Source organism: Camelus bactrianus, chromosome 6 (assembly GCF_048773025.1).
Source record: "Camelus bactrianus isolate YW-2024 breed Bactrian camel chromosome 6, ASM4877302v1, whole genome shotgun sequence".
Lineage (NCBI taxonomy): Eukaryota > Metazoa > Chordata > Mammalia > Artiodactyla > Camelidae > Camelus > Camelus bactrianus.
The window spans coordinates 67,835,137-67,857,394 of NC_133544.1; the positions used below are offsets into that span (position 1 = coordinate 67,835,137).

Here is a 22,258-nt window from a genome sequence, read left to right on the forward strand (position 1 = left end):
TTTTTATGGCTCAGGAGTATTCCATTGTATAAATTTACCACAACTTCTTTATCCAGTCATCTGTTGATGGCTATTTAGATTGCTTCTATGTCTTGGGTATTGTGTATAGTGCTGCTGTGAACACTGCGGTGCACGTATCTTTTTGAATTAGAGTTCCCTCTGGATATAGAAGTGGGATTGCTGGATCATATGGTAAGTCTATTCTTAGTTTTTTGAGGAATCTCCATACTATTTTCCATAATGGCTGCACCAAATCTTCTAATGGACTCGTATAATTAAGAAGTTCCCTGGTAAGAAAAAGCCATGGAATCTTAGGAAGAGTAGAATCTACTAGGCAGACAAAACTATTTAATGATCATTGTCACGGTGTTGTGAGGGTCTGGTGCTCCTTCCCTAACCTGGAGCACCACAAATAAAGTTCTGGTGTTTTGTCCTGTATTGTACAGTACTTTCCATTGTGTGTTGTCATTCCCTGGCTTCAGTTCCCTGAGCTCGTAGTGCCTGTCTAGAATAAATACTCAGTAAATACTAGCTGAATGAATAAGGCAACAAATGAATAAACTGGTAAGAAAGATGGTGCCAATTTCCTTCTCTTTACTCAGCTCTAAACAGTAGGAGCTAGCCTCTCTGTTCCTCTCAGACGGGCACCAAAAAACTGTACTCTTTTGTTTTTTCTGGGTAGTGTGATCAGTTCAGGGAAGGAGATCTCCACAATTGGACAAGCCACAAAATATCAACTGACTTAAATTGGAGATTTAGGGAAAAAGACCAGCAAAAGTGGAAAAGGTTAAAGAAATAACTATCAGGAAAGCTATGTCTTATAAAAGGAGGGCTTCCGTGGAAACATGAAAGAAATATACTGTTTTGCCAGCTTTTAATTCTTGGAAAGATACATTTAAAAATATTATCCTTAGGAAATTAATGAGTGAAACCGTAGAGATGAAAACATTGCATTAATGTATTTTAAAAAGTTTTAAGATAGTGAATTAAGACATTATTTTCCCATTAAAGAATGTTTCCATTTTAAGCTTGGAGAAATAGCAGGTTTTTCTTGCCACATGGTAAGTGATTCTTATAGTTATAGCATTAGAAACTCCCCATCATTCCTGACTAGGTAATTATTACTTGAAATAGCTCTTTCAGAGTGATTATTATGAAATGTACCTATCTTCTGTTGATCTACTGCTTTATTTATCTCATGTTAAAAGATCTTTAGAAACCTTTCTATCATTAATGAACAAATTTTATTTTACAGATACATCCGTTAGTTGCCAAGAATAATTCTGATCTGATTAAAGGATAACCATTTAAGACCACTAATTCACATATTAAATGCTTAGGAATGTACATCGTTAAAGACCTTACATCTCCAGACCCATTATCTTTTTTCTCTTGGTAGAAGACAATAAATGAGAGCCTTAAGTAGTGGATGGATCCATCCGTCTAGACTAAAGAAAAAGAGGGCTACGAAAATAAGTGTACAATTTGAGGATTCCTTCCAGAAGGATATTCAAGAATTAGTGTAGATATTGTGAAATAACAAAATCGCACAAATCTCTTTGAGGTGGAGGGAAGCTCATAAAAAGGAAAACATTTGTGGATAATTAGGCTCTCACATGAGTATTTAAAGAAACAAACATGACAAAATATTTCTTGTGTCTATGAAGTGTTTCTCAGGAGGATGGAAGTTACTGTTATTCTCATAATAGCTATTTTCTACGTCACTAAGATCATAAATAGAATTTATCTGTTTTCATGAGGGGCAATAAATACTGGAGAGGCAGGCTGATTTTCAGCAGAATTTATCTGCAGAATGCAAACCCCTTGAAGGCAGGGACCTAATTCATTTCACTCCCTCTCCTCAAAGCCTGAAGTTCATTCTGCCATGTTGTTAATCAAATACTTGCTAAATGAATAATTAATACATATCAAGTTTTCTAATCTCAGTGGAGAATTTTAGTGGCAAATCCACAACCTGCGAATATGCTAAATTCCAGAATTTTGAGGCATATTGTTTGCAACTTAAAATACAATTCCCCACAGAAAAAGCTATTATGGATGGTATGGGGGCTGGCAGGCCGGCCTGTGGAAGTCACTTAATTTACAATGTAGCAGAAACATTATACATTTGCAATGAACAAGAAGCAGAAAAAAATATTGCAGCAATAAAACCAAAGATAGAAATAATAAAACTGAATAAAAACTTAAAATTTTCTTGTCTGTCAGCACTTGAAGAGAAGCAGATTTAAGTATGAGAAGATGAAGAGATGTATGGAAATTGTCATGGAGAAGCTTATAGTCTAAGGGAATTTAAAAGCTGATGGCTTTTTAAAAATTACATAGAATTCTCCTTCAAAACATAATTCTGCTGATCCATGGTAAAAAGTCTTTGAATAACACTATTTTAACTCTTACCAGCCACGATTAAAGTGCTTTTTAAAATTCAAAAATGGAACGGTGAAAAGAGGAAAAGAAACGTGTGAAGAAAAATCAAGTAAACCAAACAGCAACAGCAGAGGTGAAAATATTATAATATGGATTAACCTAGTACTCTGTGCTCCAGGCGCTGAGGATCCAAAAATGAATAAAACACGGTCCCTGCCCTCACAAGACTCCAAGTAAGGTGCGTCACACTCATGAGCAGCTACGCACAGACTGCGGAAAAGGTAACTGGGCTAAATGGGGCCCCAAAAATGGGGCCGGGAGGTGGCCAGAGCCTCCGGAAGGAGTCTACGAAGGCTTGTGAATCCTAAAGGAGGAGCGGTGCAGGCGCTGGGAACAGTGTGAGCAAATGCAGGTGCACAGAGTCCGGAGGCTGAGCGGGGAGAAGGCAGGCGCGGGGGGACGGAGATGAGGGGTCAGCCGGGCGCCGCTGCGGTCCCCACGGGACGCAGCCTCACTTCTCCTCCGGGGACTGGAAATCTGAGGACGGTGTTAGCCAGCGGAATAATGTGATCAAAAGGGCATTTTCGAAAGATCCCTCCGCAGCATTATGGAGGGTGGACCGGAGGAGGGAAATGCTGGTGGCTGGGCAACCTGTTAGAAAACTGCCGCGGAATGAAAGCTGGGAGTAAACAGCTGCGCTAATTATAGAGCGAACTTGGAGAGACATGTGGTCTGTTCTCATCTTCATGAGAGCCTCAGATTCAGACTCTCGATGTTTCTCGTAATGAGGTTATACACACTGCCATTCAGATTCGTTTTTAGGACTGAACTTTTAAAATACGCTACCTCATTTTGTAACCTCGTCTTAAAGCGTTTTAAAGTCATATACTGGGAGCCTCAATAAATGGAAGGGATCTGAGTCCCTCTTGAGCTCAGGGAAGACTGCTCACCTGCTGTGTGGCTGGTGCTCAGTCTTCTCGGAGATGAAGGCTGGGAGGGAGCAAGAAAAGATGAAAGCTAGGAAGTTCCCGTAACCAGCCCCAGTTTAGCTTTGTTGCAGTGAGGAGAGGAAAGTATACATCCCTTTACTCACGAGTTGATTTTTGCGAGGTGGATATTCATGGCTTGGAAGTGCCTGAACTGCTGTTAAATAATCCTTTCTCTACCTACTTATAATATAGATGAAGGTCCTGGATTTGAAATATTTAGTAAAAGGTATTCTGCATCTCTAAATTACTTTTCATTTTCTTGACCTAGAAGACTGACTTTGAGAAATGACCCAGAGTTAATTGTTTTTAAACTAAATTATTAAAAGCGATTCATTTCTCTTATATTTATGTCTCTGGTGCTACACTTTTTCAATGCCTTACAAAAAAATTATAATCTTCTGCCAAAAAAATTTTAAAAGCATTTTGCAGTTGTTGAGCATAATGAATGAAATTTACTTTTAATTTTCACTTTCTAAACATATTTGATTAGCTATTGTTGAGAGGAGGACTAGCCATGAGGCAAAGTTAGTTAGGGACTATTTCCAGGTAATTGTAACACAATCACTGTGATGAATAAATGTCAATATTAATGTAGCAGATTTAAAGAGAATTGAAATTTGAAGTTTAAAAAAATTTGTTAACTAAATACAATTGGTTATTAGCACATTGCTGAATGATTAAAATATACCTAAACTTAGCAATATTATCTGTCATTCACAAAAGGTCTATAAATCTAGTATCTACAAAAATAAAAATAAACCTTCAAAACAAAGTGGCATGGTTTTAAGGCCATACTTGAGGGAAATAAAATATCACAATTTAGTCTTATATAAATTCAGCCTCTAAATAAATCTAACTTAAGCCTTCTGAGCTCAGTTGTCCTTGACACATGGAAAACATATCTCTCTTTAGAAAGAAAACACTTTTTCCTTCTAGTGTATGGCTAGATCTTTATCCATGTGGGAGAAAGTGATAAAAATGATAGAAGTATTATAGTAGTAAGATGAAGGGAGAGGGTCTTCATATTTTTTAAGTTAGCCGTTTTACAGCACACCAAGGACACAGAAGAGCTCTTTTTCTCTTGAAACATTTGACTTGACTTTATGTCCAATGCTCTGAGCCTCTGGATAAGGATCACTGCGTTCCTTTTCCTCTGCTTCTGCACTGGACATCCCCTAGACAGCTTGGGCACTGAGGGGACCATGCAAAAGGCTGTATGGTAATTAGTGGCTTAAGCCTGAGACAATCAGAGGATCTTCAAGGAATCATTTTACTTCCTTCTTATTGCCAAATCAAGCTCAGTAAGAGTCTGACAGTTGATACAGAAACAGAATTATATCATGCAGAAATAAAGTTGTACACAGAATGTTTATTGATGGAATGCATAAGTACCTCAAGATCCTTATTTCAGTATTTGAGTTTGTATAGTTCTGCAGTAATTTTGAGCACACTGTAAAGAATTTAAACTGTTTCCCTCATCAGGTGTCAGTTTCTTGATCTAGAATTCCTGTATGAAAGATGCCCTAGGAATGGTCATGCAAGAAGCAAAGAACTCCATGAAGCAAATTCTGGTCCTCTTTTATGTTTAAATATGTTCTCTTCATTGGTGTGTTGATTTCACATTTTTGGGGTGATGGTGGTGGGGGAATTGTTACTGTCATGTGTGGTGCCTTACTTAGCGTTTGGCTTTTTTTTTGGCAAGACACACTCACAGCTCCCCTGACAGGAACAATGAAGTGATTAGTTATTGCATCCCCCACCTCACTAATGTGACTCAAATTTTGTGGCATTAATTTTCAAACTGTACTTTTCTTTTTTTTTCCCCTCTATTTTTTAAAAATTCAGGGTCAAGATTGCTTCTTCTTCAAGTTAGAGAAAAAACAGAAAGGTCTTATCTGCAGAGCAATTCACACAGAATCTTTTTAAAATATTACCTTTCCTTTTGCAACAGACTAAAAAAATTAGTCTCCAAAATGGCTGCCGTGAAGTGAGCCATCTCATGGGTATAGTTGTAGGTATGTTCCAATACTGCTTCTATCAGCTGACCTTCCTTTTTTTACTTCCTTCATATGATAGTGATTAATTGGAACCTGACAAGAGGAACTTGTGGTTTTATGATGATCATTCTGCAAGGATATATTAAACATCTATCCATCATGGTGGGAAGGGCTAATTTACTTTTGGGTATTCAACTCACTGGGTATTTTAAATGTCAGGTTACTCATAACACAAAAGTACAGAGGCTAACATGCCAAAAGTAGTTCCAAGTTTTAAGATTTCTTCTCATGAGTCGTACTCACTGGCCTCAGCCCAGCTTTATATCAAAAAAATCCGATTCTAAGTATGGATTCTAGATTCTGAAGCCTTCAACTTATGAATAAAATTTGAACTATGGAAAACAGAACTTTCTAAAATGTTACTATTTTCCAGAGACATTTGCACTCAGATCTTTCCTCTAATTAGGTCTCTGGCATTTCTTTCTTGCTTTCTAGCAGTGGTCTAATGTTATGGCTGGGAGGAAGCCAATTTCAAGGATCTATTGCACAAAGAACTATTTACTGAGACATATGCAATGCTTTCGCTGTGAAATAAACAGGAGTAACATGACTTTAATAAAGGTTTTGACAAAAAGAAATGAGACTTCGTTGTCTTTAGCACTCACACTGTGGAATGCAGTGGCAATACCTTTGCTTTTATTATAGTGCAGTACTTCCCATGGTTTTGGGAACACATAATTTTCTTAGTTTGGTCTCACATTTCACCTGTACATATGCCTTTACATTGTCTTTCAAAAGGTGAAAATCTATTACCGTAATATGTTTTTCAAATGATGCACAAGTCTCCTATATGTTACCAAATTGCAGTGTAATTCTCTCTTCCTTCCAGGTTGTGAACAGTCATTTTGACTCTTTCCCCTACTTCACATAATCCTGGCAACTTGTCTTTCAATGAATTCCCTCAAATATGGACCCTACTTTAGATCTTTCATCATCTTACCTCTTCTAGGGTGGTCATTCTTAAGCTTTAGTGTGCACATAAGTAATACACAGGAAACTCATAACATTCGAATTCTTGACCCCGGTCTTAGGTGATTCAGTAGGTCTTAGAAAAGGCACAGGAAACTGAATTTTAATAGATTATTTAAATATAATCCATTGCCTAGATTTTGAGAAGTTTTATTCTATAGTTTTCTTATCTCTTTTGGGTCTTTTAAACTATTTCTAAATAAGAATCCTAAAGATTATATCATCTTCTATCATTCATTTATGTCTTCAACTATTTATTGAGCATCCAACGTGTGTCAAGTACTGTTCTAGGTGTTGAGTTTATAAGTAGTGACCAAAACAACATCATTGACTTTCATGGAGTGCATAGTTTTTGTTTCCCCTGGCTTAAGAAGAATCCTCTAGAACATCATATTTGATTCAAACTTTATGAATCTGATGTTGAAGATCCTAGTTGACCTTGTCTTGTAACTATAACTCAACAAAGATGCTCCCCTCTAGTCAGGCTGTTTTCTCCTCCTCTTCCTCAGCCTCACTGTCTCCATAGCTACTCAGTCCACCTCTGGTTGCTGGTCCCATTATTCCCCGTCAGGAACACTGTCCAGTGTTGTGGACAGGGCGTAGAGATGGGAAAGCAAGTTTCGTTCATTCATTAAACATACTTATCAAGAGCCAAGCACTGTTCTAGATGTTTAGCAGTGAACAAGTGAAAATAAGCATACAAACAAAAAACCAAAAGAACTATCAGATAAATTCTATGCAGGGTGTGATGACCATGACTTAGCAGCTACTTTATATTGGATAATTAAAGAATATCCTGACATTTAGGCTGAGAGCTCAATGACAAAGATAAATGGCCATGCAGAGTTTAGGCGGAAAGGCATCACAGGCAGAAGGAGCAGCTAGGGCTAAGGCTTTCAGGTGAAAGTGTATGTAAGAAAAATATAAGGCAGGCCAGCATGGCTGGTGCACAGTGGGAGCTGAAGTGGTAAAGGCTGGGGTCACAGAGGTTCACCCGAGCCAGATGACACAGGGCAGAAGTAGGGGCCATGATGTGATTTGATTTTTGTTTTCACAAAGCTCTCTTCAGATGCTGTGTGGGAGCTGGATTGTGGAGAGGCAGGAGAGATCACAGAGGAACTCCTGGAGTAGCCTGGTTGAATGATGATGGTGGTTTGGGTAGGCAGTAGTACAAATGGACAGAAGAGTGGGCAAATATCATGGAAGTAGTGTCAGAGGCCTTGGTGGTGGACTAGATGTCAGGGGTACAGGAGAGGACTCAAAGAAAATCCCTAGATTTTGTCACTTGAGTAACTTGCTGGCTGATCATATCAGTTACTGATCTAGAGAAGACTGGAGAGGGAGCAGGTCTGGGTGAGGTTGGTGGTATTCAAAAGTGCAAATGGTGGGCGATGTGGCTGAAAAGATAGGCCAGTGTGGCCAGACTGCAAAAGGCTTACAAGAGTTAGGAAATTTGAATTTCTGAATTATGACTTAGGAAACATACTATGGCACTGGTGTGTTGGATGGGCTGGAAGGGGTAGACCTCACCTGCCTGCAGTAGGATTTAGGGAGTAAGAAAGAGGGAAGGGAGGGGGTATGAGAGAAAGAGTTAAAAGACACAAGAATAATCATAAGAGAGCCAAGAAGAGTTAGGAATAGAGATCAAACAAAATACAGATAGAAAGTAGAACTGTTAATGTGAAGATATAGAGAATAAGAGTGGAGAAGGAGTAACCATAGAAGGCTTCTTGGCTTGTAGTCTGGAGAAGAGGATGTGGAGGGCAGAAAGGAGAAGGTACGACGGGCTCCTGAGAGAAGAGCTGAGCCTGCTCCGAGGGGTGGAATTCACCAGCTTTGCGGGTCCCACCAGCAAATTGGGTTGGGAAAGAACCTGGGTTGAAAGAAGAGAGAAGACTTTGTGGTCTCCATTTGGTCATTCCCTGCACTGGTGGCAAGAGAACGTGTGTGTGTGTGTGTGTGTGTGTGCACGCGCGTGCAAGAGAACGTGTGTGAAGCAACCTCGTCTACATTTTAGTGACCATACATCTTTTCACCATAGAAAAAAATTGGCAACCTTTATTACTATTAGGGTCATCTGATAGGCTATCAGATAAAACTTATATATTCATAGCATTTTCAGAGCTTGAACTATTGGTTCATAAAATGGGAAAAATTTCCTCACCTTCATGAGTTCTGTTGCCAATGAACAGCGTCTCCAAAATAGGATGTTTGTAAAGAGGGTCTTTGTCACGTCAAATAAGAAAAACTGTTGCTCTTTATGAGAAAATGTTTCCAGTTTACAATTAATTTTGTTTTTCTGACTGAATTTTCTTTCTCTGTATAACAGGCTAGATCAATAAGACCCCTGCATCTATAACTTAGAACATCTAGACGGGGAACATCATCAGAGAGAAAGCAAATGATGACGAAAATCAATATGCTTACTTACTCTGTGCTCCCTTATCCTTCATTTTCCACTTGTCTTCACCAAAACCTCACCACTGGAGCTAAATGAATCACCGCAATAAGCTTTTTTTTTGTAAAGAAACAAATTTTGGCTCATTTGTGTCAATTTCAAAAGCAGCTGCTTCTTTCCTCTGTGAGCCATTTTCTGAATAAGTGATTTTTTTTTCCTTTGGTTGGCAAGCTGAGGGATTTTGCCTTAGTCAATAGTTGGCATTATCATCAAATAGGAGGCAAATTAGTCACTGCAAACGAATTAATATCGTGCAGAACCAGAGTTATTTATGCCCTGAGTGATAAACTTGGGAACTGTTAATCAGTGCACTGACAGAATTTGTAAATGAGATCAATGCATCACTGCTGGGGATCTTCCAGGAGTGATAGAGGACAGGACAGCTGCCAGAAGACTGGATTCATTTATCTGCTTGCTCCTTTCTTCCTCTTTTTCCTTTCTTCCTTCCCTTCCCTTTTCCTTTCTTAGCCTTCCATTCCCCCCGCCCCCATTCCTTCCTTCCATTCCTCCTGTATCAATACTGATGATCTCCTCTGTGCCAAGTGTCAGGAATATCCTTAATGAGACATGACCCCCACCTTTAACAATCTAGAGGGGAAGGGAAGGCATCAGACATCATTAGAGATTAACATGTTCAGTGAAATAAGAAATGCCTATAAAGATGTTTTAAAGCACAGAGAGGGAAGACCCTAACTTGTCCTACAGGGGTTAACCCTATAGGGGTTAATAAATAAGAATTTGCAGGTGGACAAGGCAGTATTTTAGGAAGAAGGGGAAAATAATGTGCTAAACCATGGATCTGGGGAAAAATATGACCATCACTATGACAACAATCACAGTAGCAACTAGCACGTACTATGCAGTTACTCTGTGCCAGGCACCATGTTAAGAACTTTTCATAAATTAATGTTTTTAATCCTTACAATCACCCCAAAAGGTATAATTCCACTTTTCTGATGAGAATATCAAGTCCCAGATGGTTAAGAAATGTGCCCTAAAGAAGAACGGGTATATTTACAGAGTTGTAGCCGCTTCAGTGTTGGTGTGTGAAGGATATGGTGGAAAATGTCAAGAGATGAGGTTAGAAAGATCTCCAGGAGTGCGTGTTACTAAACGCTAAGCTGTATTACAGAGAAGGGCTCAGGTTCAGTCTTAAGCAGGACAAATTTGTCAATCTATTCCTCTGTGCATCCAGTCAGTTATTTATTAAATATATATACATAGAGGATTTTAAGCAGCCCACAAAAATCGTACACAGAATGAGTGAAAATGAGAGTGAATGAAGAGAGAAGATGAGGGAGAGGATGTAACGGAGTTAGGAATAAGCTAGCTGAGCAGACCCTGGTGAATCGTGGCAGACGGTGGAGCTGCTTTACATCTGTGTGGATGTGAAAAAACAATTGAGAGAAAGCCACGCTACCCCCTGAGTCAGCTTGAAATTGTACCCACTGGAAAGGCCAGGATATTTGAAAATTATGATTTTGGAGGGATGTAAGGAGAGGGTGACAGAGGCCCTAGTGTCCTATTTCTTACAGCATAGTATATAGGATTTTTGTTTGAAAATATTTTTTAAAGGAGATATAACCAGATGCCCCCTTGACCAAAACACAGTCTTAAGGAAGTCCTCATGTAATGCCTATCTTTAATAATTCTACTGCTGAATATCTGCCAAGATGACTAATTTGTAACGTTTATACCAATCCAAATAAACAAGTTAACTTGCTGGTTGACCTGTTATTGTTAAACAACACAACGAATACACTACCTTTGGTTTTAGAATGATTGACATGTAAGCTTTCCTTTATTTTTTTAATTGAAGTATAGTTGATTTACAATGTTGTGTTAGTTTCAGTTTATTATACATATAATCTATTCTTTCTCAGGTTCTTTTAACCTTTCCCTTTGACAGTGATTAACAGGGGCAGTTGCCTTTTCGGGCTATTCTGAGTTTGCAATAATTAAGTTGCATCAGCCAAATAGTTTGTTATAAGGGAGTTTTAGTTGAGTCTATCCAGACAAGCTTCTAAGACTGTTTAGAAGCAAGTTAAAAAGAGAGGAACACAAAGTATGAAAAAATAAAGTGCTGTGTTAAAAGATCATCCTGACTAACGCTAACTCTTGTGTCAGTAATCTGGTTTTTCTTGTGTGTAAACATAGGGACAGGGTGAGGAGAGTGGTATACGTTGAACTCATGCTTCTTGACTCACAACGCATTCCTGTCCACAGAGGCAAAAGTTAATAAAAGCTGCACATAATCTGAAAGTATTCCTGGTCCATGTCTCCAGGAAGTGGTAAATGGCAGGATAGCGTGCTAGCCATTTACAGCACAAGAGCTTGGTTTAAAGGCCTGCGTAACTAAGGCTAATAACTGGTCAGGCACGTGGGTCGTGTGTGACCAAGTCAAGTGGCCTGGTCAGTGTATGATTTGGGGGAACAGAGGTGGTCCTTTCTGAGAATGGAATAAATGATAGACTTGCACCGGGAGCTACTACGCCCAGAGTCAATAAACGTGTACAACAAGCCAGTGGAGAGGAAAGGTCTCAGTTCTGAAAAGTCACTGAACAGCTTTGAGAGCAAAATGTCTTAACCAGGGTTTTTTTTTTATTGGTTTCTATTTTCAATCAGCTGTACAGGATGAGACCCTGACTGACCGAAGTTGAGGCAGTTAACTGTCTTGTAGGTGGTGAGAGCTGAGCCTCCTGCCTATCAGCTGGGCCTCTACAGTGCTTTCCCCACTCCCTCCATGCCCTTGACACTGTCTAGACTCTGTCCATATCATCTAATGAAATCTAATGGCATGGCTCTGGTCCTCCTATAGGTTTTATTAGCACTACAGTTTTCCCGAAGTAATAAAATGTGTTAAGTAAGCTTTAAAAGCTTCAAAGCCATGGCCCCTTGTTTAGTTTTGTTATTGTAAGCTTCACAGCACATCTTGTCAAGCGAGGTACTAGAAAAGTGAAAAGTGGAACATGCAATTTCTGTCAAATTTTATTTTTCAGGTAAAACTGGCTTTCAAATCTGCTAACTGGTGAAGAGATCAGCACCCCTCTCAAGTTACAGAGGCAGAACTTCAGCTGGCCCTTATTAAATGAAAGATCTTCAGTGAAGGTTGAAAGCCCTTCAGATCAATCGCATCACTTTGAGCTCCTCTGATCTCCCTAGTTCAATCATCTGTGCTCACGGCTCACAGGTGTGCAGACAGCTACGTCCAGGACTAACCCAGGACAAAAATAGTTACCACCCAGTTGAAATATCCTTTCTACGGAAGGTAAGAATCCCAGAAAGTGTGTGAGGATGGCTTTGGAGAATAGAACCAGTAAAATTCTCTCCAGATTTTCCCCCGCTATTGTGATTCAGTTTATCAGCTAAATGAGTTGTTGGGGAATTTTCATGTAAAGAGACAAATTTTCCTCCAATATAAAGTTCCACAGGGATGGAGCTTTCGTTCTTTAGCAATTTCAGGTTGCCAATGTCTAGAGGAGCTAAAGGTATTTAGCCTCAGGGTGATGTATGAGCTACTCTCAAATCCTTGTAGAAGCAGTATACTGTTATGTAGAAGCAGCAGTACACTTACTCTCCAAAGCCATACAGGTGGAACAAAGTCTTGGTACTCACAGGAGTCCAGCAGACTACTTTGCAGGGGATGACCACCCCCCAGCCCCCCATCTGGAGACGTTCAGTCAAAGTATGGATAACCATTTGGCAGAAAAGTCGTGTATCAGAGTGCTTGGACCAGACGATATATGAGTTCTCCAAACTTAAAGGTTCTAAGAATCTGTAATAAGTATTTTTTAAACTTATTTTAAACTTTTGTTTTGGCATGAAATCTGAGGAAGGGCTGTTTGCTGGAGGCAAAATGTATGCCTATGTTTTTATACTTTAAAGTTTCGAAATTGTTGCATTATTGTATCTTTTTTCAGATGGCTCACTGGAAATAAATATGGAAATTTCCTAAAAGGCTGAATACTAATGAGGTTGTAACTGAATTTAGATTTCTTTTCTGGACATGGTTCCTTGGGTTATAGAGGATCCTAAACTTATGTTTTAACTTTTTATTTTGGAAAAGTTAAAATCTATAAAAATTGATAGATTAGTATAACGAACCCTATATGCCCATCACCTAGCTGCAAGAATTATTAACCTACAGGGCAGAGTAATGGCTCCCGCAAGGATGTCCATGTCCTAAAGCCTGGAACTTGCAGATAGGTTACACGGTAAGCAGGAATTATGGATAGAATTAAGGTTGCTCATCAGTTGACCTGATTCTCCAGATGGGAACAATCTAATCACATGCATCTTTGTAAGTGCAAGAGGGAGGCAGAAAGAGACCCACATAGATGGCCACGTGAGAAGATCTCGGCCTGATGCTGCTGAACGGAGATGGAGGAGTGGGGCCTTGAGCCAAGGAATGTAAAAGCTGAAAAAGGCAAGGAACAGATTCTCCCCTAGAGTGTCCTGAAGGATTGGAGGCCTGAGTGAGATCTATTTCAGATTTCTTACCTACAGAACTGTAAGATAATAAACTTGTGTTGTTTTAAGCCTCTAAGTTTGAGCTAATTTTTAAAGCAGCTATAGAGAAATTTCTTTTAAAAAAAAAGACTGTTAAAGTATGGAAGGAATAAGATAATCCTTAAGGATAACACTAGAAATTTCTTTGTATTTTCAAATGAAACCAGTGTTTATAAACCTAGCAAAGAAAGACAATGCTTTTTTGTTGGCTTTTACTACAACAGGGATGGATATAAGTCTGAATACCTATAAGAGATTTGAATATATGTACCAAAGTTAAATAGATGTTTAAATTGCTAATGTGATTAGTTTTATTAATCATTTAAATGATTTAAACCCATTACTCTGATATTTTGGTGCCATTTTTGTTAAACCACTTATCTCCATTACATAAATTGCAAATTAGATACTCTGACTTACTTAAATATATGTATTGTGATTACTCTTAATGGTTTTCCTTTATATACTATTTATCCAACTTCAAAAAGGCAAATATTAGAAAAATACATTATTTTTTAGAAGCTAGTGAAATTGTTTATACTTAGTAAGATATGGTACTTTCAATAAAACCAACTAAAAATCTATGATCATTTTCTTCAAAATAATTCTCTAAATTCCCATTTATATTCATAGGTTCTTTTTTTGTCCTAATAAAGTATTTGAGTCCAAAAACCAACCAACCAATCACTCAACCAACCAAATCATTCACTCTGCAAACAAGTAAAAACCAAAAATAAAATGAAACAAAACAAACCACTTGAAGTATATAAGCACTTTTGAAAAGTGATGCAAATAGCTTGAATAAACTTTCTCATAGATTTTTTTTATCTTGCTAATGTTAAAACAAAGGACAAAAGATCAATGTCTAGATTACTGAAGTCATGTATCCAAATGGACCATTTATTTCTTTTACGTTTAGGCACATCCCCCCTCAAAAATATTAGCCATATGATTCAGAATCTGGAATGAAATTTTATTAAATGTTACTATTGAAGGTATATTCAACTGTATGTTTGAAATGTATAGATTACATTCCTTTGGAAAGTTGCAGGAGAAATGCTGTGGTAGCATATACTTGTTTTGAAAGTATAAGTTAGAAACACTAATAGTTCTGAGCATATGGCACTAACTTTAACACACAGACACACAGATGCACACCAAACTCCAAGCTCTCAGAAATATATATACTATTTAACATTTCACTAACTACGTCATGTTTTTCTTCCTAATCACTATGAGAAACTAAAATGTACAAAATTAAGGCTGGTTTCTAAAGCTATTGTGATGTGTAAACTTGACCAGGTTATGGTGCCCAGTTATTTGGTCAAACACCAGTCTAGATGTTGTTATGAAAATAGCTTTAGATGTGATTAACATTTACCATCAGTTGATTTTGAATAAAGCAGATTATCCTCCATAATGTGGGTGGGCCTCATCTAACTAGTTGAAGATCATAAGAACAAAGATGGAGGTTTCTGGAGGAAAAAGCAATTCTTCCTCTCAAGATTGCAACATAGAAACACTATCCAAGTTTCCCACCTGCTGGCCTGCGTTGCAAATTTTGGGTTCAAGACTGCAACATCAGCTCTTGAGTTTCTAGGCTGCTGGCCTGCCTTGTGGACTTCAGACTTTCTAACCTCCTAAATTGGATAAGTCAATTCCTTAAAATCTCTTTTATCTCTTTCTATAGATAGATTGATGTCAGTATTCTCATTTTGGGCACCTTTCACTTGCTTTATTTAAATTGATCCAAAATGTTTTATTCCTTTTAGCTCAAATTGATAATAAAAACTATAAAAGCTCAAAAGAATTTATTCTTTCTACCCAATATTCCTGTCCCCTGAGTTTCTTTCTCTACCTCCACCTGGCTCCTCACCACTTTCCTATCCAGCCTATGAATCATCCCTAACATACACTTCATTTTCTAAAATACAAGATCATTGAAGAGCTTAATAGAAATTCTAACAGTTTTCTTTTGTTTGTTTATTTCAATCTCTTTTTTTGTGACTATCACTACTATGTTTGGTTTTTAAGGATTCTCCCTGGTGACTATTTTCTATCAATTTATGTTTTGCCAACAGTTAAAATAATGTGTGCTGGGATAATAGTTGAAATAAGCTGAAAGATTCTGGATCAGTTACCATAAGGCTGTGTTAAAAAGACTTGCTTTATTTACCTTAAAACAAGACCCTTTACTAGTGTTTAAGGTAAAGCTGTGTCTTCATTTTCTTCTTTGGGTTCAGAGTAACTAATTCTGACCAAAACTCCAAAAAGGATTGGAAATGATCAGTTAATTAAAGCAATGCAGTCCATAGTCAGGGGGACTGAGTTCCTTTCTAAGCTGATGAAATATTTCAAAATGCATACTAATACGGGACTTTTCCAAAGTAAAGATACAAAATTCAAAACTACAACATAACTAGTCTTCTGCTGTTGCTTAAGTGGAATTTAGCTGCTGAGCAATTTATGACTCAGATTATCTTCTTAAACAATATTATACAAATAACCCTTCCTTGAAATCAGCGGTACTGGTATTCAAACATTTTCCTTTATATGGAACTAACTGTGTCCTCTATCATCTGACTGAACCAACTAAAGTCATTTCTCTTAAAGACATCAACAGCTCAAGGGAAAAAAAAAGTTCTCTCTCCAGGGCTGGGGGAGGACTTTTGCTTTGCACTTTAAAATGTTTGTTCTGTTCCAAGAAGATATTAGGATCAGTTGACTGACAACAGGAAAAATTTTCCTGGCAGAGAAGGAAGCCAGAGGAGATTCATATGCAGACAAAATTTTAACTATCAGGCTGTTTGTATCCCCGTGTCTATTCTAATATGCCAAGCTGGGATAAATCAAATGGGCTCTAAAAATGGTAGATAAAAATGTGATTTCACAGTAATTCTGGAGTTTTGCAGGAATATCCATCTTAAGCATCTCGTTTTTTTCCCCCAAAGAGTTATTTATTACTGGGCGAAGCTATATAGCTATTCCAATATATATACTGTTCTTAAAAAAAAAAAAAAAACCTTGAAAACTCTACATTTTAAGTGTTCTAAAGATACAACAGTTCTGCTGAAGTGCTAGTGTGAGTTAAAAGAGACTGAGACCCAGACAGAGATGCCTGAAATCTGAAACAAGGAGGGAAACCAGGTCAGATGTAGTGTAGTACTTGGTGATGTGTCCACTTCCCAGCTGGCCGTCCCCCTACAGAGGAGGCTGGGACTGCAGGGACCTTCCTCAGGGTGTGGGGCACGTGTATACACAGCTTTCTGTGATGAGACCCTCAGGTTGGTCATCTGTAAGCAAAGTGGGCATTGTACTCATGGCATAAATGAAAAGAGCACTAAGGACACGTGAAAGCAGTGTTGGGGTAAATTCACAAAGTAAATGCTTCAGAGACCTTAGGACAGGCTTTTCTAGTCAACATTTCATAGCAATTTCATAATCATTCAGTTTTACTTGGTTTCTCAAAGAAAATGTGATCCTTGGGAGGATTAGCAGAACAACAGTTTAATCCAGGCCATAATTTATAATCTAAAAATCCCTCAAAAAATGGAGGAAATTCTGCTTTCTGAGAAGAGTAAGGGGTGGGGGCGGACATTGGACAGACCCTTCTCTCCTACTACTAGACCCGCTTGACCCCTTACCATCTCCTTTATTGCCTTTGGGGACTGCACCCGGCCCACCCCAGCAACCCCCCCGGTCTAAGACGGCCAAACTGGATCTTCTAACCTCACCATCCTCCCTTTGTTGGTATGAGCCTTGGGCTTTTTTCCTACTATGATATTTCACAGGCAAAATGAAAGGTGTAAATAAAAATTCAAAATGAAGGCACACAGGGTTGAATCATGGCCTGCTAAATCTATGTACATTCGACTTTAGATAAACTCAGACTTAAAATATACCTGGTCTAAATATAAATCTTATCACAGCAATATGAGGAGAATGTGATTAGGTCTTACCCTCATTCTTCCTTGAAGAAAGCTCATTTTGAGAGCCACTGAAGAACTAATTTAACTTACATTTGATATAAACTGGGCCAGAAAACAAAAGACAACAGCCACAGCAGCAACAAAACAGTATTTTAAAAGAAGCTCCCAAATGCTTACAACATGTAGTTGGAAATTACGTAGAGTCTGGGAGATTCTATTGTAAAAAGTGTAAACTATTCAGAAAGACTGGAATCTGTTTTGTCAATGATAACTTTATGAAGCTGTTAACCTCCTAATGATTTTTCAGGTTAGAAATTGCCATAGGGTACTTTAATTTTTAATTTTAATTTTAATTTAAAATATTAATTTAATTATTTTCTTATTTGGGGGCCATTCCTCCAGAAGTCTTACCTTCTATCACCTCCAGTAAGTGCACAGTATTTTATGGGAAAGCTGTCTTTTGCTGAATATCTTTCTCATCTACCTTGGGAATTAGACTTTTCTTCTGTCTCCTTTCTCTCAAAAATCCAACTCAATTCATGTCAAATCAGTGCCAATAAATAGGAAATTTTCACAATTGTTAATCTTGGCTGTTGGTCATATTTTATTACTAAGTACTTTAGGAACAGAGTTGTTGGCCTAGTTAGAACCTGACTAAAATTGTTAATAAATTTAAAAGGCACTGAAGAAAGGTTTTTCTATTAAAAAGGTATATGGTTTTTAGTGAATTTTGCTTTATCTTTTTCCTTTTTCTTTTCTTGGTAAGAACTTTGAATTTTAAGGATTCTGAGGCAAAGACTTTTGTTGAGATCTAAATATAGGGAAATGATCCTAACTTTATGGTTAATTACAGCTTAATCTCCTTTATTCTCTAGGTTATTCATTAAAGTAATTATTCACTTTTTATAATATGTTCTTTCTACAATATACAGACATGTATAAAGAAGAAAACCAAAATTATCTTAATTCCACCTTTGTACAGAAATAACCTCTTAACATTTGGTGAATTTCCCTTCAGCCATTTATGTACTTACCTGCATTACCATGCGACTCATCGGAATATGGTATTCTTGTAACATGGGTATTCTATGTTTTATATGTTTTACACTCACAGTGAGTTTTGGTTTTTGCTTTCTTTAGTATCTCTTAACTAAACCTCCTCTATATGTAAAACACACTGGCCTGCATTCAAGAAGACCAACAATTGCCATTACTCTCCATCAGAGGACTCAGAAGGTGGACATGCTGCCTGGGCGCCTGTCAGCTGGCACAGACAACGTGACTGTTCTGGGGACCCGCCCTTGCTGTGTTCTTTAAGCTGGCAGCCTCCTTTAGAAAGCTCAGAACATGCTTGCTCAGAAGCACGTGTTCCCCCTTCCTGTCTGCTTGTGACAAATCCCTTTAGTTTGTAAAATTCTTCTGCCGTTTCTCCCTTTGCTGCAATACAGTCCCAAACACTTAATAAACAATTACTGTCTTCACTGGGACACACAGAGATGAAAATAGCTTCAAGTTCTAAAGCGACCTTAACCAGCAAGTGAAGAACAACTTTATTTATGGCCAATGAAAAGGGCGGCCAGAGATATTTCTGTTTATATATCCAGCTATCTCCCGATGCACTTTTTTTGAGGCACAAAACACTTCTAAATAGCTTCATTTCTAAAAGTAAGGAATGATTTAAAAACAAATAGCCTAATGAAGCATTTAAACCCTCTTTGCAATAGTATTTGTATAATATTTCATAGATATGAACCCAAATAAAAACAAACAAAAACCCAAAACACTTTAAGGCAAACACCAAAATGCATATAAAGTTTAGATGAATGTAATGGCTTATAGTTTTGTGTATGTGTTCATGTGTTCATGTGTGCACATGTGCCTGCTTTTTTTTTTTTAACCGTTCTTTGCCCTTCTGTATTCTTTCCCTTCTCTTCCTTTCCCTTTTCCCCTCTCTTTCCTAGATAATCATGTTGATCTGCCCTCTCCCAGAAGTCCCAACTAATTGTGCTACCAGAGATGAATTTGAAAGACTATCATGTTTGTCAGCGTAGTGTCTCGGCACTGCTTTGGTCTGCACATTAGTGATACATTGAGCCTCTACATTGGTTAGGGTCCTTTGTTTAAAATGGTATTCACCTGGCGAATGTCCACCCCTGCTTTATCATCCAGCATGTCACCAAGCAGCTAATCAGACTCTCCTGCCAATCTAGCTTCATGTTAGTCTGTTCCTAGAGGTCTTGGGGGCAGTTGTAGCTAATTCTAGAAAAATTAAGGTGAGGATGATGCTCCTGATTATTTTTTTGTTGAAAGAAACACTGCTTAATGTATATTACATATAGTGATATCACATTATTGACTAAATCAAGGTCTAAATTTAAATAGAGCAAAAGAGAGATTATTATCCCTGTCAAGCAAACATTTATATGCTACTTTGTATATGGTAAGAATCTGATCTAGATGTTTGACATATAAACCTGTTTCCTTTTCTAATACTCCTGTGGATAGGTACAGTATAGTCTCATCTGTGTAACAGGTGAGAAATCTGAGGAGCAGGAATGTTAGAGGGCTTATCCAGAGTCATGGAGCTCCGAGGAAGCAGAGCTGGCGTTTCACGCCAGGCAGCTTACTTCCAGAGGCGCTTCTCTTAATCCCAGTGCTATCTTACCTTATTATATCATCAGCAAAGATTTGATCATTTTTTTTAAAACATGCAGAGTATTATGCTATGCACAAGGGATATAAAAATAAGTATTGGTTGTTTCCGTCTTTAGAGGCTTTCAATCTAGTTAGAAAGATAGGGTAACCGTTTCAAACTGCAAACAATAGCAGGCAGCAGAAGCTGTGATGAAGGAATCATTCATATGAATTCTCTAGGATTTTGAAGGTGGCCAGGTCGCTAAAGGCAGGGGGAATTTGGAAAAACTTCATATATCTAGACTGTTGAGAGGTTTGGACCAAAGATCAAGATGCTTTTTATGCTCTTTAAAGAAATTCAAAATATGAATAGCTTAAAAATGCATCTGAAACTAAGACAGATGGTCTGAAATAATTTGAATCATCTGTGGGCAGAATGAGTACTTGATTAAACCCCAGCAGGTGAGTGAGAACTATTAACATAAAACAAAGGACTTTAAAACACCATTATTGTGCCATTAACATAGAAGAATTAGAGTGATCAGATAATTCAGAAGATGCTTGTCTCGATGCCTTTAAAAGTAGGACATGCCATGCCTTGGGCTAGAAACAATTAGTCCTGCGTGTCACAGAAGCTTGGGAGTGACAAGACCCTTTGGCAGCTCTGAAGGATGAACTAGTGCCCAGGAGAACAGCAATCTAGAAACTGACTTGATTTGATACTTTTTGTTTAAAGCAACCAACATTTCAGTGATCTACAGTACTCCAGGGTTACATTTATCTACTCTTACTGTGATGCAATTGTTCCAGAACAAATAATGAGTAAGTTAGATAAGAAGACCAATGGCACCTCAGGATAAGTAAGAATATAGAAAATTTAAAATTGTTACAAATCCTCTATCTATTCCTGACATTTCTTTTAAGTTAACAATAAGATTATTTTATTTTTCTTCCACTTACCTCACATGGTATAAGACTGTACTATCGTTTGACTTCCCATTTTTAGTTAATTACAATTTATTCCATACATTCCATATTTTCAGTGAACATTATGTATCATTTTCTTAATGTTAATGTCTTTTGTAGAATTTGTTTAATTTACATGTAAATTAAATATGTACATTATCTCAATTGATCCTAATAATCTGGCATTATTATTTTCTCTCCAGTAATTCCACCATCCATCCAGTTACTCAAAATTAGAAGCTGGATGTCACTCTTGATTCTTTCTGCTCCCTTCCCACTTCATATCTAATCAACTTGTGCACTCAATTGTATCTCTTAAATATCTTGTAAGTGTGTACAATTCATAAAGGCTAATTATTTCTATGGACCCAGAGGCAGATGTGGTCCTGCTGAGTCTAGAACCTGGGTCTTCTGATTTCTGGTTCAGCCCTCTCTCTGATCTGCTATGATGCTTTTGGAGAAGTGACTTTGTTTTTATTCTCATCTGTCTCAATATGTAACTGTGTAATTAACATATTATAAACACAAACTCCTTGCGCAAGCTCACGACTTTTTTTTTTGTAGGACCAGACCCAGTGATCCTACAAGGGGGAGTGTGAGGATCTGGCTGCTCAGGCCTACAAGGCAAGTTGTGCAGGATGAATCTGGAAACCTTGACACACAAGAAAGCAGGGACACCAAAGACTCTGAAAGCACGCTGAAGACTTCCAGCAGCCAAAAACGGGACAATTTGAGTTTTGATAATAATGGCAATGGTTAAAACATCAAAAACATAAAAAATTCATGAATTCATAGACAGACTGAAGGAAATCCACAAAAACCTCATTGGTTCTTGGAGAATACGGGGAAACAAACTCATTATTCTAAAAAATGATACATGGAACATTTATTCTGCCTTTTCAGTATAAACTAGACCTCAGTGTAACCATGTAGTTGATGAAGGAAAGTTTCTCCTTATAGAAGTATTTATTCTATCTAATAATAAATAGAATTCTTGACTGATAAATAAATTATAGAATTATAGTATCATTGTTTTGCTCACTCTTTATGAAATAATGAATCTAGGCAAATATTGCACAAAACATCTTCAGAAAAAGGTCACTTATAAATATTACAACAAAAAATAAAACATTAGCAAATAGAAGCCAACTGTTAATTGCAGAATCATTTCTGTCTTTACGAGATTTATGCCAGACATGCAAGAATGGTTCTGTATCAGGAGAGAGGTTAATATTATTCATCATATTATAAATCCAAGGAGAAAATCATGATCATCTCCATAAGGCTCTCAAAAGGCATTTGACAAAATTAAACAGCTATTTTTTTTTAAAGCACTCAATACAAAAGTAATCAAGACACTTC

At 37.6% G+C, this 22,258-nt stretch overlaps 1 long non-coding RNA gene across 2 annotated transcripts in view; it reads left to right on the forward strand.

The window, feature by feature from the left end:
- The window catches only part of LOC105076875 (uncharacterized), a 125,385-nt gene extending 103,460 nt beyond the window's left edge, over positions 1-21,925 (forward strand). Inside the window, exons 3-5 of one of the 2 annotated variants that reach the window (XR_836026.3) lie at positions 2,564-2,666; positions 11,858-12,126; positions 21,461-21,925. This is a non-coding gene — a long non-coding RNA (uncharacterized LOC105076875). The remainder of the gene's footprint in view (positions 1-2,563; positions 2,667-11,857; positions 12,127-21,460) is intronic. The other variant, XR_012507611.1, reaches the window with a different exon arrangement.
- The last annotated feature ends 333 nt before the right edge of the window (positions 21,926-22,258 follow it).